The sequence below is a fragment of the Ischnura elegans genome, chromosome 8 (genome assembly GCF_921293095.1).
Source record: "Ischnura elegans chromosome 8, ioIscEleg1.1, whole genome shotgun sequence".
Lineage (NCBI taxonomy): Eukaryota > Metazoa > Arthropoda > Insecta > Odonata > Coenagrionidae > Ischnura > Ischnura elegans.
In genome coordinates, this window is record NC_060253.1 from 53,007,528 (window position 1) to 53,028,208 (window position 20,681).

Here is a 20,681-nt window from a genome sequence, read left to right on the forward strand (position 1 = left end):
CCCTCAAACATTTTTTCCACAATATTACTAGTTTATGATGAATTTAGGCTAAGTTTGGTGATGGTTTCCATCTTATTTACTTCCCCAACATATTTCTCCACCTCTTTATTATTATTTAGTTATTTTGTTGGAAGACATTACTGCAGCGAAGCATAATATTATTCCTTCTACCAGAAATATCACTCCACTTTTACCATTTTCATGTAAGTTCATTAGCACAATTACATTTACACAAATTACAACATGGATTATTTGTCAATGATAAATAAGTCATGGAACAAATTAAATGAAACAAAAGTATGATGCATTTACAAATGTTATTAAAAAGTGTTATGCTACTACAAGCACTGATTGCATAAAATTTCTGAATGCTCTTGGCATATTTTTTAGGCACATCGTGATGGGGATACTCATGTATTTCTATCTTTATTGTAGTTTCACTTACGTCACTTATTCTCCTAGGTTGCTAAGGTTGTCAAGGACTGTGTCACATTTTCTATTTCACGATGTAAATTCTTCCTATGTTTGGTTTTATTTTGGATTCCATGAGATTCATGAGATACTACTTTGTTAGGAAACCCTGTAGGCTGTGTGGCATTTACAGACGTGAGCTCGGGTGGAATCCCTCGTTTATTTTACCTCATGATCTCTACAATCGCTAAACCTTTGAATAGTAGGCGGTCTACTTTCACATATTATGTTTCTGGCTGATTAGTCCCACAACCATGCCTGTAACTAATATTTTCCCTTGATTGACCTCTTGACTTTTATTAGAGTCTCTGCCTGTGTATACTTGGATTTTTAATTCCATACTTTCCTGGTTTTGATGAAACAAACTCTCTAAAGGTACAGCGCCCAGGGAACATCAATAACTGTGCGTCAATTGTCATGCAGAACCTTGGCACGGATGCATATTTCAAATATTCATTTCGCCCATCAAATATCTCTCTAATAGTTTGCAACTTATCTTCGCCTCTGCTTTTCCTCATTCCTGTCGCATTATCAAATCGAATAACCTGCAGTATTATTTTGACTCTATAATACTGTTGAATATTGGTCACCCGTTTAGTTTACTCCAAAGTTGTGAAACATTTTCATTTTTCACTTGTAAAAATGATAATACTAGCAGTCCCAGAGTCTTATTTATTTCAGAGTCATTTTCTTCATTCTACAAAGCTTGAAAAACTGTGCGTCTTTGGTGGTCTATATTCTAACAACATCAAAGATTTTTGGACGCAAAATTAGCTAAAGAGCAGAAGACAGAATAAAAATTCCGCACGGCACACAGGATATGACGCAAAATATTTCGCCTTCGCATTCTACCCTTTTTAGTGGCATGAGGTTTTGTTTATCACACCTCTTTCAGATTGCATGAAATAAAAAAATTATCCCGATAGGAATTCCCCATTTTCGTATTTCTATCATCTTCTCAGCAAGATGAAGAAAAAATCGCCCAAGGTTCAGTTCCTCTCCATTCTTTTTCAACATTTTAGGCTTCACCTCCACCGGAGTCACCACTACCCTCTTCCTGTTAGCGCTGTATGATTAGATGCCTAACATGTCCTTCTACAATCTTTAGATGAATGCAATCTAAATGTGTGTCACTATAAGCAAGCCTGTGAATAAAGTGACAATGAAATTTATCAATTTTTTCTTCCACACTTTACTTAGATATGAATGGAATATAACATTGTTTGTGCTACTCCTTTGTTGTGAATTGAGGAAAAAATTAGCGAAGCACTGTCTCATATTATGTTTCTGATATCATCAAGCAATTCTAAGAGCTCAATCATTTCACTAGAATAGCTAATTTTTACAATAATTATAAACAATGCTTTTTATTATTACCTCAAAAATATCTTGATAGTTATTTTGACTGTAATATCCAAAGGGCGACGCCGATTTCTTAGCTCCTCAACTACACAGTGTATCAATAGTCACTCTATGAATTCAGTCACATCAATACCACATAACACAAAATTTGGTACCACTAAGCATCCTGTAAAGATAGGAATAATGAAATTGCTGTATATCATAGTAGATGAAAATCATTCTTCATCTAACTAATCCATCTGAAGAGTAAACGATTTCGTAAATGTGGTAGATACTGAAATAGTACATTTGAATGAAAGATTATCATCTTTTATATAATCCGTAGAGGTTTTTACTTACCATGTACGGTATCAAAATGTAATTATGGAATTAAAATTCTTCAATGTCTTCAGTTAGATAGTTGGAATAAAAGCAAATGTCGGCAGGCAGCAAGACCACTCCAGCTTGCGAGCGTAACTTCTGACTGACCACCACGAAAGCACCTCAGATGCTAGATGCTAGAGCAGTCTCTCATATAAATCTGACAGATTATGGGACTGAATGTAGATAATTTACACTGTCTATGCGTCAAACCAGAGTAATTTGCAAAAACTACCCATTACGAAACGATGTGGATACATGTTTGTGAGCGTATCACTCTAAATGTGACATTGTAAGAGCATATGAAAGGCTTCAAGCAAATCCATAAAAATTGCCCACTAATTGGTTATAAGTATCGCCTACGACTTTGTTTATAACTACATAAGCATTGAATCTCCCAAAACTACAAAGTAAATAAGAAAATTGCTGATAAGTTGAAATGAATTACCCATAGCATTGAAAATAGTCGACTGGGTCCAATGGACCCAGTCCGTCCACTATGTAACTTTGTAGTATACTATAAAATGTAATGAGCCCATTTTCGTTATTTCTTGCTATGTTTTAGAGGACATACATTTAGGAAAACTCACGGCGTCAAAATCTGTTTCGTGCATTTTTGACATAATTATAAACTTTCAAAACTACCAACTGGGTCCATTGGACCCAGTCCGTCGTTCTAGGGTTAAGAACGTATTTACCTTGCAGAATCTCTTTCCACTGATGAGGAAAAATTCAATATGAGCATTGGATCGCTTCATGCCAAAAATTATGTATTTTTGAGTGATATTTTTTGCAACCATGACAATCACACATGCGAGGCTATTCCTAAAAGTGTTAATGTTAAGTATGTACGATTTTCTGCTTCTTAAATGAGGTAAATTCTTAGGAATCCATTTCCATGCTCTTGATCTAACCATGCTCCTACCCTTTCCAATTCACTTCTACATGACGCTTGTGATAGATACAAGAGGAAAAAATAGACGATCTTATTCCTCTTGAAAATGGACTCGGGTTGCACAGTTTGAAATTCCATGATTGAAATCACCAACACCCAGGTATGAAGTGTTCCACGAAAGGTCTGATTGATTGACTTGACTGATTTCAAATATGGTGTCCTAAAGCTTATTTTGTTTAGAAATTTTATTTCATTTGGTCCGCAATTTCTATTTCGCTCGTTTTTAAATGTGGCAGTATGTTTTATTGGAGTAGGATTCCCACTAAGTTGAAGCATTGGCACCCGGATCCAAAGTCATATTACCTAATCTATCTTGTATTAAATCATTTTATAAGTCGTCTTAATGTCTGCTCAAAATAATTCTCAGTGGAATATTTTATGACTTTCATTAATTTTTTTAAGTAAATGTGTATTGGTGCCGTTTCAGGTGTGGATGAAATAGGATTTTTCAATAATTATAAGGTATCGAGCATTTAATTGGAGATTTTTTTTGTTTCAAACCTGAAAATTATTCCATAAAAAGGATGTAAGCTATTTCCTCGTCTTTAAAGAGAGTGACGTATCCCAAGGAACTGTTTTAAGCGAGCGGTTTTCGCATTTCAAAGCGCTTCTCCCTCTCCTGACTGTCTAATCTAATTGCCGTTTTACACGGGGCACGGAATTGCGCAGGTTAGAGCTACATTAATTTCTAAAATGGCGTGTAATTGCGCGAATGCATGAACGAAATTAGAGCAGGGGCTATTGTGCCGTCTCGCATCCACGCATTCTCGCACATGTTCTAGCAATTCACCGCTTTACACTACGCAATTTTGATTGCGCCTTCGCACGTACGTCAGATTGCGCAATTCCGTGTACCGTGTCAAACGGCCTTAATAAGAGCAACGCGGCTCTACAAATGCCGGTTTCTTTTTGAGAAATGTGTGAACACTCCCGGCTTTTCATGTTTTCAGCGGTTGTCCCACCGTGAGGTGTTAGTTTGCGTATTGAGAATGCACAGGGGGAGGGGGGGGCGCGGAGGTCCCTCCGCACGAAGGGATAGCGATGAAAAAAATCCCGCTGGTAGTCTAGGAATTTAGCTCCCCGGAAAACATCACTCTTCACCTTGTGACGGGCTCGACCAATCTCACATTCCTTCTATGGTGAAGCATCTATTTGTAAGCACAATTTACTATGAAAAGCATGTACGGCCAGGGATATGTTGTTGAGAGGGATTTTATATTAAGTAGGGGGTAGAGAATGGATTGGCAAAGGGTCTGATACGGTTTGTCCTCACAATATCCAGCAATTACCTCCTGCTCTCAACAATTTGTCGAGGTCAAAATTATTTTGTTTGAATAGAGGCAATGGATTCTGTTTTTTATGATACGTCTTTGTATTTGAAATATATCGTAGGTGTGACAAGCGTATCCAGAACTAAGCGGCTGGCGTGTGAATTCCATTTTAGGTTAAGTATTAATACGCAAGTAGTCCCTCGAATTAGACCATTCACAATGCCAAAACTTGTTTTATGATTTTTTTTCGCCAAAAACAATAAATTCAGAGAATTTGACCATTGACTGCGGGTAAATAACAGCTACCCTCTACCCTTTGAATTACATACAACTTGTTTACATGATGTTGGCCTTGCCTTTGAATCGCGTGGTACCAAATTAAATTTTAGAAAAAGTCCTTTCTTGTTTTCTTGAACCGAACTTGACCATGTTAACTTTCAATTTTCGTATAGTTTTTCTTTGATTATCATATAAATAATAGTTCCTTTACATTTATGTATTGGTGGAGGTTTCATGCCGGGAGTTTCGCCCACTTCGCTACACGAAGAAAAAGCGTGTACGGGGCAATTACCTTGCGCCTTGTTTCAAGTCTGTATCTGAAAATAGCCATTCAGGATTTAGTCTGCCAATTTCCGATTTCGGGCAAACGCACATCGCTTAGCTCTGTAAAGCGCTTGAGGGACCCCACGTGTTTACCTCCCTTCCCCCTCCTATTTTCTCGCTGCCTGAGACGGTCTCAAGAGTGGGATGGGGCAGGGGAGGTGTCCGTTACTCCTTCGCTTGGCGAGCATCTTTAATGATGGCTGCCCACGTTTGATTTCTATTGGCTCATTTTTTTGAATGCCTGCTTGAGGCACCCTAATTGGCCGTAGGGTATTGACGGCCATATCAATCCCAGAGTTCATTGCAACTGTCTGTGTGTCTTTGGGTCAATCAGTCGGTGAGAAGACTTCAGCTGTTGTTTGCCCTGTTGAATTTCCTTGGATCTGTAAGTATTCTGGTGTATTTCACTGTATCTGGTCTAAAACTTTAAATACGTGTACGACTAGAATCATCTCCGCATCGTGCTCTGTGTCTATGCCTATGACTTGTTTTTGATTTAGGAATCTTAATTCTTCGGTGTCCTTCTGACGGAATTGGCGTCATGCTGCCGTTGTTGAAGTTACGTTAAAATGGAGCAGATGAAAGACCTGACGCATCTGCTTCAACATCTGTAGATTCAATAATGGTAAGTATCTTTGTTTTTATGTTTGGTGTCTCGCAGTGCACTGGCGTTCGTGTTGTTCATAATTACAATCGAGGACATCGTGGGAGGATAGTGCATTTTGTTTTAATCGTGACGCCAATTTGAATCGTAGTAGTAGCTTTCTTTTTTGGAAAATAAGTGCTCAACGACGATTTGCGTGTTTGAGTTACGTATTTCAATACTCATAAAAATGTAATTTCAAGTAATGCCGCAAATCTCCCAATTTCAATTGTAACCTCCAATAATTACTGCATAGTAAGCAGCCATGTTTAAAAGTGCATTATTCCCAAGATGCCTCATGGATCCTTATGATTATTTGCGACTTTTTTCAGTCAATCCGATTTCCAGCCAATCCATTTGCCAATCAACGATATTTAGTTGAAGAAATGTGTTCTTCCGTCATTTTTGCCGGTTCTCTATTTAATTACGGCCTTAGAAATATTTTTAATCTTGGTGAAAGTAATATCTCTTGTTACACACGGTACCCAACACGAGATTATATGTTGGATTGCATTGTTCATCCAGAGTTTATGTTGACGAGTGCTTTTATTGCTGCTGTTAAGAGTTAAGTGTTCACGAGTGCATTTATTGCTGCTGTTCGTCTTTCAAGCATACTTTGTTGCACTTTTAACTCGTTAATTAACAGTTCCGTATTCCATTGCTATTTGCCAAGTTTGGTAGTATTTATTCGCTGAATTTCTTATGAGACATTTGGGGTCTATCGTGTTGAGATTTGCCTACCCAGATTGACTCGCGTGACTTTTCCAAGAGAATTTCTTCTTCACCTGGATTGTTTGTCTAGATTGTCATCATGCGAAAGGCTTTACTTTTTTATATTCCGTGTCGAACTATTTCCATTTACCATTTCCTACACCGGAAGTAAAGCGATTGCATTTGGACAGTAATTGTAATTCGAAGGATTATTTTATTGTGCATGTGCTAGCAATGCATCATTACATCGAAATTGCTCAAAATTTATGTTATCGAATATGTTACACTGATGGAAAATATTTTTATCAAAGTTTTGTGTATTTACCATTTACTCAATTTTGTTTTTGTATAACTCTCTTGACTAATTCTGCTTGATTTTGTGATGTAATTGATAATTTTGTTTGAGTTGTGTGCCCAATATCATGCAGGCAATGAAAGGGCATTTGTCAGTGTGTCATAATTGCTGTTTAAAAATACTAGCTTCCGATAGTTCTAGGAAAAAATATGAACATTACGTCGAAAGGACTGATGGTTGAAGTGCTAACTAGAGTTAAAGATTCCTGTTTCATAGTTAATTGACTCTTGAGATTCAATTTTAAGCATGGAATGTCATTAATTCAGAAAAGGACTTGCGGATTGATTTGTTATTTCGATTGTCCATTGGTTGATGATTGAATATAATATATACTTGAAACAGTATTTGTTGTCACTGTCGAAAAGGTAAGGATTCAACTTATGCCTGATGGAGTGTAACCCTGCTGAAGAGTGTAACCCGATTACTTTCTACGTTATCTCTGTCTAGTGGCATGACCTACCCACTAGATCTCTGACGTATGTCGATCCACAGTTCCTTTTCTTCTCCTATTTTTGTTTAACTCTCCGTTATAACCCTATCCATCCCATTAATCTCTTGCGCTCATCGCATGAGAATGATCACAAAGGTTTCTATTTTTTCTGATCTGGTTTACCATGGTAAAATGCACTTTTTATGAGACCAATCACCTTATGTACTGCTTGTATTGTCGATCTCTGCATTCTCTTCGGATTTTTACCGCGTCCATTGGCTTTTAGCGACAACAGTTTCGCTGACATCGCGGTCAGATCGCCTTCAGATCGAAGGTGAAGTAACTCGGATAATTTTTCTTCGCCTTCGACCTGAAGACGCTGATTGCAATGTCAGCGAAACTGTTTTACCCCAAAAGCCAACGGACGCGGTGAAAACCCGAAGAGAATGCAGAGATCATCTGATCAACGCTGCGAAAATCTTCGAAACTACATCACTTGTAATATCGTTAGAAGTGTTACCTGTTTGTTGCACAGCGGTCAATCAGCACGTTGGACTTAGCATATTAATAGGGTGGTTTCCTATTATTATTTTATTGCCTAAATCGAAAGATTATTACTCCTGGAGTAGGTATTTCACGCTTTTAGATTTTTAAATGATGATATCTATATATCGCGATTAAATGAAAAGTGAAAATTTTCAAGCGCGCGAAAACGCGACGGGAAGTATGAATGCCGGGAAAACGCCGTGTGACGTCGTTCTGGTTCCCGCTGCCGCAAATGAGGTGACCTTGGGGCGAGGCTCTTAGCGCTGATACGACGCAGGATGCTAGCAGGTAGCAGAGTACCATGCTAGCTGGTAGCGCTTGGCTTAAATAAGGATTATCAAACGAAGAAAACTTTCCGACCTTAGGCAGTTTTAATAGGTGATTATTAAGACATGTTTCCCTGAGCTCTGTGCCTCATGCATGCATTGGTAACCTCAGACAATGTAAAACTCCTATCTACTCGTATAGAAACTAGGTCCCTGTGACGTTACGTGGAGTGGCATCGCATGGGCGCCAATCTGGCCTTTTTCAAATGAGGATAAAATTTACCCTTGCCATTCGTCTAAACCGGTATTTCTAAAACCAAATAATTTGTTTATTATGAATACACTAATGGTGGGTAACGAATCGCAATCAATGCCTTTCGTTTTCTTTGATGAAGGAAACTACCCTATTGGAAGAAACTATTTAGACCCCGGGCGCCCGGCCCGCCCGTTGCCCAGCCCTGCCGCCAGCTCTTGCCCAAAGGCACGCTCCGCCGTGGATCCCTGAAATGGGGCCCTCACCGCAAAATCATTGTCAGGAGCGAAAATTAAATCGACCCTCATTACATTACATTGCGGCACAGGACATTTTGCGCATGTACTTTTGTTATGTTAGTTGAGCAACTTCATCTGGTCACCAGCCCCAAGGCAGAAGTCACTGTTGTTTCCATCCTTCTCTGTCAAGACTATATTTTAGCATGGAAAATACGACGTTAGTGTTATTAAAAATTAAAATTTTTTGAAAGTTCCGGCTGTAAAAGTAACAGTTTAAGTTTTACTAACTACTTAATATACTTATTTCGCATCACGCATGGGAAACACAAATATGTAGTACTATTCTGGGGTACAACCTTTCATATTTATCGCAAATTGCAATAAATTATCGCATAGAAAAGAAAGCGTATTTTCCTTTCAGATAAAAGTCTTGCCGCGTTGTTGCCCAAATGTAATATTCTATTCGGGATCATGTGAAAAAAATTGACCTAGTAAGCCTTTTCATATTTCAATTTAATATCCCATGACCTATATTACTCACCAATAGATTATCTTCGTAGTGAATAGTCAGTGCACCTGCAAGTACCATTTCTACATTCAGTTTTGTATTATTATCATTAAACTATAATAATTATTTATATGATTGAATTCCTGATGATGGTTTAAAATAAACAAAAAAAGTTGGCTATAACTTTATTGCATATCATACGTTGACCTACATTCCAAGAAATATTTTAACACGATTTAATTCTTGGCCTGCTTAATGCCCTCGTTGGATCATTAGCGCCAAGAAATTTTTATCATATTTAAGGAATACCGTAAATAATAAACGGTCTAGTTGGAGTTAGGCGTCCAATTAACGACTATACCTCGCAACGAGTATGTGGAAATGAATGAATTGAAAGAGGGTATCAACATTTGACCACGCCGGGCAAGCGGCTTACCGATGGACTGCTTCGCGGGCGACCCACATTCCTCCGTCCGTGATCCTGCATCTCCCGGTTTACGGCAGTCGGTGCCATGCATGTTATTTTCCTACTGCGAGCCTTCCAACGCCCAGTGTGAAGCCTAGCCCGCTTTTCTCCGCGACGTCCCTTCGCGGTCAGCTGCTTTCAAAATAAAATTTTTAAATGTCAACAGCCGACCCGAAAAAAAGCAGGTTTAAAAAAATTACTCTGACCGTGATCCGAATTTTTTTGTTATTTTAAGAGTGATTAACATTTTAGTTCCCAAGTTTTTATTAAGTTAATTAAGTTTTTCAAAGTTAAGTTAATTTAGCTGCGATGCATATGTCTGTTTAATTTTTTATTTAGTTTTATTTCAATCCCTGGCTGGATACCCATCGGCAGTAAGAAATAAATGTTCAATCATTCGAAGCGGTTGGTCCTTCAATGCATTAAATAAAGTTTTCAAATTTGAAATAGTTAATGGTTAAAAGTCATGTGGTACCGACGCATAACAGTTCTCACTGTAAGGGATCTCCATAGGTCTTTTTCATCATTTTCATAAATGCAACGGCTAATTCAGTGGATTCAAACAATAGCCTTGCTTAACTCATCGTAATGTACCGAAATACAATATTACCAATCGTGATACGGTGATGAAGGGAGTTAAAATGGTCTAAACTAGTCTTATTGATGACACTGGCGCTGATTTTATAGCTGTGATTTGGCATAGTCTTGGGAATCTGAAAATTAGGTGGTCATAATCGTCGCGTAACAAACACTTTTGTGTTTATTTCCACAATTCCTCGTGTTTAATTCCGCAATTTTCTGACGAGCAGGTCTCTCCAACAGGGTTTCAGTTGTAGAATTTTAATTTTTCCCGGTGTATGGTTTGAAGTAAAATTTCTCGGGTTTCCCTACGAGTATGGTTTTGGGTAATTGCTCCCAACGTTTTAACGGCTAAGTCTGCCTTCGTCTTCATGGGTAGAATATTTTGCTTAAAAATAATAAAAAAATTAGACGATTTGATATTTTTAATTTCAGCGGTGTGTTAAAAACAAATCACAAACGATGCACTATTTCGGACAAGGTACATAGGGATGTTGAGGATCACCCGCAAATTAGTAATTCTAAAAAATTTGTTTTAGAAAATTCGCCGAAATCATTCACCGTGTAAAGCAGTCACGGCGGCTGAATTTAATGCGAATGATCATTCGAAAGATCACTCACCGCGTAAAACGACTTTAAATTTTTTTCACTGATTCGAAAAATGCTCCCGTGTTTCTTTCTCTCCTCCACTCTCTATGACACAATCTCAAAGCTTCGTAAAAAATATCTCCTAAGTCCGTTTCATCTAGCTTCCCTCTCCTCTCTGCTTGGTGCTTGAAGATAAAGGGGCTGAAGCATCTTTGAAATGTAACTCGAAACCCATTCTCTTTTCTTTTGTTGGAGTTCTTTTATTGGAATAATACGATAGTCGCGGGAATCACCTAAGACACAGTTTTCCACGCCTCTGACTTCTGGAACACTTCATCTACATCTACTTAACCCATTAGTGCACAGCGTCCGATATATAGGACGCACGTATTTAATTTTTTTCTGGGCTCTAATTGACTTGCGCTATATTTTGATACTATATTAAGTTCAAATGGATGTTGTCTTCATCACCCTGTTAATATTTTAGTCGATTCCCTGAATTTATCGACTTGAGAAGCATTTATGTGAGACATGGTATTAAAATAATGTTCAGTCACCCGCACGGGGTAAGCATATTATTTTTTACGGTAGTATTTTGCTCAGTATGCTGATAAATTTTATCTCATTTTTCTGCTAAAGGTTGATCTTTTTATTTTATATATTATCAAGTTTTTCCGTTCTATTTAGAATCTGTAGTCAACACTGAAAAGTGACCGTCCGATGTATCGGAAGAGCTGTATTATTTAAACTATTGATTTTAAAAATTTAAAAATTGCAGAAATAACTTAAAATGAACCTTATTAACCGGAATAATTACTTTTGGAATGAATATTTGACAAAAATAACTTTATGCACTAATGGGTTAATACCCCGCAAGCCGCGTGAAAGGCGTGTGGCAGAGGGTGTAAAGACACCAGCCGCTTACAAATAGAAAGTAAATGGTCTAAGAAAATTACGAATAGCATTTATTGAAATCCTTTATGTTTCGGGGGAAATACGAATTCCCATATCTATCCGTTCGGCAAAACATCGCTCTTAATTTATCGCTTCTGTCGCTCCTGGAAATATAGTGCGGCTCTAATATTATGTTCTCCGTGTCGCTGATATGCATTCTCAGTTGTTCAAGCAGGATAGTACTCAGTTGTTCTGGCAGACTTACGGATAAGTCACAATTAAATCACTCCAATGTTGGATGGAGGTAGAAGGTTTAGAACCACACAAAAAATAAGCTTTAGTGCACAGGATTGGCGCCTTCCTACCCCATCACACTACGCACAATAAGCGGAAGGCGCTGAACCCAAGGAAGCTGTAATTATCTGGAGGCGCTGTCTCCAAATAATCTACATGGTCAAAGTTCTGCCATCTTGGTTTGATAATTTTTTGACTTAGTCTCTCACTGATATTTTTACGTGGCCAAGTTTTGTTTTGAAAATGATCTGCATTAAATGAAAAATGCTAAATCATTAGTATTTCGCCGGTGATCGTCATAGGATTTTTCCCATTGTTCGCGATACTTCTATACCAGTAGTTAAAAATACTTCCGATAATGTTATCTGTTTGGTAGATCTGTTGGTCAAAGCTGGAAAATCGAAACTGCATATTTCCAACTTGAAATGGTTTAGAAATAGCCGCCTGTCTGTTCGTGTTAATTTGGCGTTTTAGCCTTCTTTAAACCTTATGGCTTAATATTTAATAACGTAATCTGCTATGGTGATTTAATTGGTACATTGAATTTCTATAGAAGATATTTAGTGTCCGAGTCAGGGCTTAGATACGTAAAATTAAGGCGGTTATTATTGGGTTCTCGTGTCATACATGGCCAAATTTTAGTCATCAAAGGTTAAATACGAGATCCTCTTTTTATTTAAATTCATTATGAATCCTGAGGGGATTTCTTTTCCCACCGACGGACTTCTGCAATGGAAATAAGTCAATTAGTCTAAATGAAATGCGAGCTGGTTGTTAAATGATTTTCCTGCATTAATGGATTTGCCTGTATCAGTGGTATAAAATATTGACCACAGCAATAAGCTTTGATTTCATCATTATCATTCTTTGACATTTGGTTTCAATGGCATTACCTTTCAATGACTGATGCTGTGGTTTATGGCGCATCATAGTAGTGAGGATGATGTGCAATAATTCTATCCATTACTTTTCAGCCTTGTTCCTCGGAAATTCATTGATTATTTTTAATTACTACCCCAAAAACCAGCGGCATGTTACAGAGGAGCGATAAGGCGCGCCGCGGCGTTAGCCCGGAACATCTCCTCGCCATGTATCTAATGCTACAGCTTTCTCTCAGTGTTCCACAGCTGGTCTTCTGAAGTTTTTTTTATGGTGTTGCACTCACTTTTAAGTTTGAATTAAATTAAAGTTGGCTTCGATTTGCCGATTTAGTTTTGACTTAATCTATTACGCCAATAAATCGCCTTTGTTGTGCTTTGTGATATCTAGGTATGTACGGTTGTGTGCGCAATGCGCTTATAATCAGTTAAATTCCACTTGAGCCAACAGCCTACTAAAATGGCTTCTTTGGTTTAAGTAGAATAAAATTTATAGAATTATTGCGGCAACATCGGGTTTCTATATCCGCCTTCTGAGCTTTGTATTTCTATCTACCTACTTTTAAAAAATACTTTTTTACACCTTTCTACTATTCGTTCTTGTGAATGAGGATTAGAAGTTGAAAAACATTTCCCCGGTAAGGAAATTAAGGTGTCTTTCGAATGGAAAGGTAATTGGGTTTTCATAGCATAGGAATGCGATTTATGTAATCAATTTTAACGTCTGGCTTAAGCTTTTAGTGCCTCTAAGGAATTCATTTCGATTCCGTTTACCGTTAACTGTTTTCTCATGGAAAATTTAGCAGAACTTTTAATTTGCTTGCTTAAGTTGCTTGAATAAACGTTTGGAGCTCAGCTGAAGTGGCATCAACAAACTTGATCACTGGGAACAAGTTAGTTAATGTAAGTGTGTTTTTTATACATAAAAACATGATTAAATAGAACTGTCGTACGATTTGACCACACTTATTTATTAACTCAACCGGTTTCAATATTTACACATTATTCCCAAGAGCTGTCTCTGACATATGACATATCTAATGACAGCTGTTGAGAATGACGCGTTATCGTTGAATCCGATTGACTTGACAAATAAGTGGGAAAAATCGCTACGGCTTTTCCATCTTCTTGCAATGAATGCCACATATTGAACACTTCGACAATCAACCTGGGATGGAAAAAATATATAAACAGCGTATTTATTTTCTTGCTTTCCTTTCTAATCAACTTTCATTTCGGTGTATCATAACTGCCAGTTCCTAATAATTCTTCGTCATCATGGGAAATATGCGCGCCAAATGTTAATTGAGAATTGGTGTCCTATATAGTCACCTTAAAATTCCCGGAAGGCTGATAAAATTCGGGAGGCTGATTATTTGATCGAGGAGGGCTGCAGTTGTGATATTATCGTATTTCTTAATTAAGCCTCTAACTTTGTGACCTCGTGATTTAACTCATCGACATTCGACCTGATATGAAAACATAATTAAACAATATTTTAATTTGCTGGTTATCCTTTCTAATCTACTTCCATTTTGGTATATTGTGACCATGAGTAATTAATCTTCGTAATCAAAAGTGGACTCATCTGTAAATTGAGAACTGCTACCTTTTAGACGCGGCTAAAAATCCCTGATAGGTCACTTGGTAAGTTGATTATATGATTGAGGAGGGCTGCAATTGTGAGCCTATCGTATTTCTTCATTAAGTCGCAGTTTCGTGACCTCGGCCTCATCATCCGACCCTCGAATCACCGGCTCTTAATTGAGGCTGTTCACTCAGTCCTTTGAGGGGTAAGGGTTGAAATACGTCTCCGAGTGAGTTTTAGGTATCTTAAGTGGCGTCTATTCTGGTTTTCACTCAAGTGAAGGTGAAAGGTTAGTTTGTCGAGGCTGAGGATATGTTCGCAGAGAGTCGGATGATGGGATGGAGGGAGGGAGAAGTTTCTGATCCAGTTTGGTTGGCCATCTTTTGTTACTCGTCGAACAATCTGGAGACCCTAGATGGGAAGGTGATCCGTGGAAAGGGAACTGGAAGGAACAAACTCCCTGCAGGACGTACCCCTCAACAATCTCAAGTAGGTTTACCCTTGCCCTTCTAGTGAGTTTCGTAGGTAACAAATCTGTGAAATTTTAATTGGATGTGAAAAATCATCTCATGATATTAGAGATAAGATCTAATCATCATAATCTAGAGGAAAGATTTACAATTGTGTGCTAAAGTATGCGACTGAAATTGTTTATGAATTATTGGGGGTTAGTCAAAAGAATGAGGGTATAGGCAAGGGTGTATTGTGGGATGTTATTAAAGGAAAGGAATCGAAGATAAAATTTAAATGTATCTACCACCGTCAAACTAATGAAAATTATAATTCAATGCATGCCCATTAAATATTTTGAATTATTGAAACAATGTGTTTTTGTGGAACAACGGATAAGTGTCTGTTCTTGTGTAAAAACTTCGTTATGACTTTCTCCCTCCGAAATGATGAATATAAATAAGAAACTATCGCAGTTTGAATCAGCCAAATGGATTCTGCGCGAAGGCATGGCCGTGGCAAACAGAGATTCCATGTCACATATTATGTTTTTAAATATATTTAAATATAAAATTATAATGGAATTTATTTATTTTCAATCACCGAACCTAACCCAGCAATGATCATTGTGCCCCTTCAATTAGCGATACATCATATTTGAGTCATTGCCAAGCATTACAAACAAGGAAACGTCGCGTCGTAAGAGCGATGTTCGGGATCTGAATGCCGATCCTATTTTTTGTAGCTACACAGGAGGTGTAGGAAAAATGTCAGGGCTTTCTTATGTCCCCATAGATCCAAGGAAAGGTTTCGCCCGGCATAACTCTCTTTGAAAAAGCGCTCCCATCCATTTATCGCCGCGGTTGAGTGCTTAGAGGCGCGCGTCATTATGTCCTAGCAACTGATTGAGGTCCTGTATCGACAACTTTTTTCTGTCATTCATTATAAGAAAATACTCCTACAACTCCACTCCATCCATTCAAGTCCGTTCAATTGGTATTTTAAAATCTTTTTTATCTTACTTTATGGATTTTCAAATTTGGATGCCGTGCGAAATATTTACTTGCAATTACCTCCTGAACTCAGGCTTATGGGAAAGATACTCGTGACCAGGGGTGGATCCAGGGTTTCTTTCTGGGGGGGGGGCACAAGCAAGGCCGTATCCAGGATTTTGTTCTGAGGGGGGGGGGGGGGGTCGCAAGCAAGGCCGTATCCAGGATTTTGTTCTGGGGGGGGGCACAAGGATACCTCGTAATATAAAACGAACGCAATGATAATATGACCGTATTAAAAATCTTGCATATTTTTTAAGAGTCTGAGGGGGCCACGTGCTCCGGTGTCCCTCCCCCCCATATCCGCCTATGCTCGCGACCCTCTTGCTACTCTTCTTGTATAGTTTCAGACAATAGTATCGGCATTTAGATCCCGAACTTCATTTTCTCAATGTCTCCTTCTTAGTAGTGCTTGGCAAGTAATGGCGGATCCAGGATTTTTCCTTGGAGAGGTCTGACCAGGGTCTGATAGGCAAACAGGGATTGAAAACTACATGCAAAGATTACTCTATGAAATATACACTTCATTTTTAACGTAAAATATATTAACATGAAAATATTTATGACTTTTGTATTTAAGTATAGAATTTAATAATATTTGTATTAAAAATCTCGTCTATATTTTAAGTATCTGAGGGGGGGCACGTGACCCACCCTTAAATCCGCCGATGCTTGGCAATGAATTTTAGATGCTGGTTACTATGGTTGTAATGCATGCATATTACAATGCATTTTCACAGAATAAACTCTTTGACAATCGACCTGGCTGTGGCATAACTACGGGGAGGGGTGAGGGAATAGATCTCCCCAAAGCCTCAGAGAAATGAAAAACAATATTTAAAACTATTTTTTAGTTTTGACTTATAATAACTACATCTGCTTAAAGCTAAATTTTAAGGGCCAAAAAGCTGTAAAATGTGTTTCCAAGCTTATCATTTTTCAAAAATTTTTCCCGGACTTCCCATTGCCTGGGTCACTCTCTCCCCCCAAGGCCTCTCCATCCCCTCCAAAGCAAATTCCATGTTACACCACTGCTACCTGGTATACAAACATTATTCAAATTTGTTTTAATTTTCATTTTATCCTTTCTAATAAACCGTCTTTTTGATATGCCATGATTACAAGTAATAGTTCATGGTAATCAAAGGTTTTATAGGCGTCATCTGTAAATTGAGAATTGGTGACCCATGGACTAAGCTGAAAATACCCGATAGGTAACTTCGAAAGTTGATCAGCCGATTGAGAAGAGGCGCAATTTTTTGTTGACTTATATTTATTTTTATGCTGCTGATTTTTTTTGAAGATGGGAGGGAAGAGCTGCGGCCGAATTCTTGTGAGCCGTTGAGCGAGCAACGTTGGCCTTTTGGAAACACAACACACTCGTGCTGCGTGAGAGTGGTCAAAATGTTCCTCGCTTGGAAAGCGAGACAAAAATGTACATGCGGGAAATATAAAATATTTCCCCCTCGTACAGAATTTGTTAACTTTGTTTCGTCCGTATATTTTTATTCTGATACCCAACCTTTCACCGCATACGTTGCGAGGGTCAAGAGGTCATGGAGAGTGTGGCCGGTGGAAAATTACGAGGTGAGGACCGGCTGCCTTGCGTTATAGTTATTTTTTCCCTCTTCACGATTTCATCTCATTTACCTTATCATTGGTGTGATAGCGAGCAGTAAAAGAAAAGAGAATGTTAACGGTTTTTTCATTACTCAGCGGAAAACAGTTATAAATATAATTATAAGTCATTTATTATCTTGAGCCTCTGGCCCATGAGAATATAAATTGTTGTTCTGAGCTCGGACATAACCCTTCAGAATAATAATTCAGAATCGATCCATGCATAAAGACGAAAGAAAAGAATACAAATTCAAACAAATCCACCCTATGCTGTTCACCTATATTATAATGACTATAAAATATAGCAATAATTTCACCATGACATATTCCTTTGCGAACCATGTGCATGCACAATAAAACACAAGTTACACATTCCGTATCTGTTTTAAAATGTTCCTCGCTCGCAAAACGAGGCAAAAATGTACATGCATATAAAATATTTAAAGAGTTTGCGTACTCACCATCGATATGAAGATGCCATCGAGAATATGAAGGAAAAGTGAGCCCTCAAGCACAAACAACGTGATCGTAAAGAAACAAAGAATAAATAAATTAACCAAGGCATTAGAAACTTGAGTACTACTTATTTGTGTTTGTTTTATTTGAATAGGTAATGGTAGAGCTCGCCAAGGAATAGGTGAAGTTCGTGTGAATTTTACACGTTCAGGATGTAGAGACCGGCTATTTCCCCTTTGAAGATTTGTTCAGCCAACACCATTACTACGTTTTACCCAATCGCTCCTTTATACGTACGCCGTATGTTTGTTATGTTGAGACTCGACGAAACGTGTATATATTAGGTATTTCATGCAACTTGTGAATGGGAGCATCGAAACTGTGGGAAAGGAAGCAATAGCACATGTAACATAGTAAAGTTTTTGAATCACTTAGAACCTGTAATCTGTTAGTATTTGTTGTTATAAATAATCCTTTACGAAAATGAATTGATTGTTTCGAGTTAGAGGCATAATTCAATGGCCATTTTCATGGAATTTATATCGATAATGAATATGCGATGTCACAAAGATTGAAATCAATTTCTAAGTCGCCTAGATATTTTTGTCTAAAAGGTTAACACAGAATTAAATCGTAACTCTGTGTCTTTACCAATGATTCTCTCCTGGTTTCATGTGGGAAACCTTTATGGCATTTTTGAATATTGCGGCAGGAGTAGTAACATTCTCTTATGTCTTTGTTGGCATATGCCTTCCAACCCTGCTATATTTCGTATTTTATGGGGCATCTCTGAGTGGGCTATAAAACTACCACTCAAGAAAAATATGCTGGCGTACCAAACACTAAAGTTTATAGTTTTGTGATGAAGTCATGAGATGCGTGGCAGTTTCATCGCAAAATACTATATTTATGATATATCTACTCCCGAAAGCAGAAAAAAGTTATGAATTTATGCCGTTATCGATGAAGTTGTCGGATGAAGCAAAAACTGAGGACATGATTTTGCCGAAGACTCAGATGTCGACTTTGAAAGGCTATGATTGAAACCTGGTTCAATATTGCTTAACTATTAAGAATTAAATCGTAACTTTTTGTCGTTGTCAATGATTCTCTCGTGATTGATGTGGAAAAAGTCATCGAATATGGCATTTTTAAGTATTGCAATAGGGGTAGTGACATTCTCTCATGCATTCTTAGGTACATGCCTTCCAACCCTGCTGTATTTGGTGTAATGATATCATATAATTTACGTTACATTCAGTTCCGTGAAAAATAATTGTTTACCACGTAAGCCGTCGTAAGAGTGCGTTGCTAATAATTATATTCACCTCTCTGCATGAAATGGATAATTCCTTTTTCGAAGGACATTCAAAGTGATTTTTTGTTAAATTAGACATTGCAATATTTCCACTGAGTTTTATTATGGCGCTACGTGTTTCGTCGTTACTAACAACATTATGTTGATATAAAGTTAGACATTGCAGTATTTCCACTGAGTTTTATTATGGCACTACGCGTTTCGTCGTTATTATTACATATCGTGCCTCGCATCATACAAAATATTCAAAGGGGAATTTTACTCTGAAAAATGAATAGTTATTTCCACCGTACTAAGCTTTTATAAAGAGGAAAAATTCATTTTTTGTGGGAGCTCGTCTCAATATAATCTCCTGAGCTCATCTCACTGTCTCACAAAAAAATCGACGGAGTGTTTCGTGGAACTATTAATTTTGATGATTGATCTTTAATCTAAATGTGTGAGAGTACAACGTGATATTTGATCCATAGGTATTATTAATGGTTTTACTGGCCTGATTTCACGAGCTATAATTCTACGCCCTTGACCGAACGACCATGTTAAATTTTTGAACTCCCTTATTAAGTGATTAACCGTGAGATGCCGTACATTTTTAGTTCAACGTAATCCCCGTTTTTCTCGCTAAAAATGATATCGAGTCTCTTGTTTCAAATTTTCTTCCCATTCAATCGTACTAAGAAATACATATCTCTTCCGCTCATTTTATTACTGATAAAATGTTAGTACAGGAACTAATTGTATGGCTCATGAAAACAAAGTGATTCTCAATCTACACATTGTTCACTTCCGTGGGAAGCGGTATTAAAGTTTTGCTGTTGTTGGAAGATCATATTTAGCCAAAATCATTTAATTAAAGAATCCTCTATTAGCTCAAGGAGGGTTGTATGAATTGAAATTTTAATCGCCATCACCTTAATTGTTGACAGTTTCTTCTCTTACACTGCTTAAATTATAAACAGACGTTGAGGTTTACAGAAATGTGTATTGTTGTTAAACTACTTTTATGAGGATATAAGATTAATATGTATTTTTCAATATTTTTTCGCAATCTTCTATATTATTTCTACTGTATAGATACCTTTTTCTCAACTTATGCGCAGCCAAACTCTACAAATGAGGTACCAAAATGCACAGAATTTATCAGGGAACATGCGACGGCATATCTTACTACCTAAATATTGCTATTGTTTCCTAAAATTGGTTTAAAAAAAATAAAAATAAAAACAAAAAACTGTAAATATTACTGATGTTAACGGAGCAGCAGCAGCAGCAGCGGAGTTTTCTTTTATAGCAGCAGTACTAGCTCCCAGCCAATCAGCTGTCTTCTAGTTGATTCAGGAACGGGATGGTTTCTTATAGTATAGTTGGCTTCTTTTCTTGAGGTTTCAGTCTAAGCATTGCATTGGGTTAGGTGGGGAAAGGAATATGGGAAGGTTTTAGGGCAAATTTGGGAGTTTTATGTCTGGGTTTATTTGGAATAATGTAATCCCAAAGATTCATTAACAGTTCGTTATTGGTTTTGCCA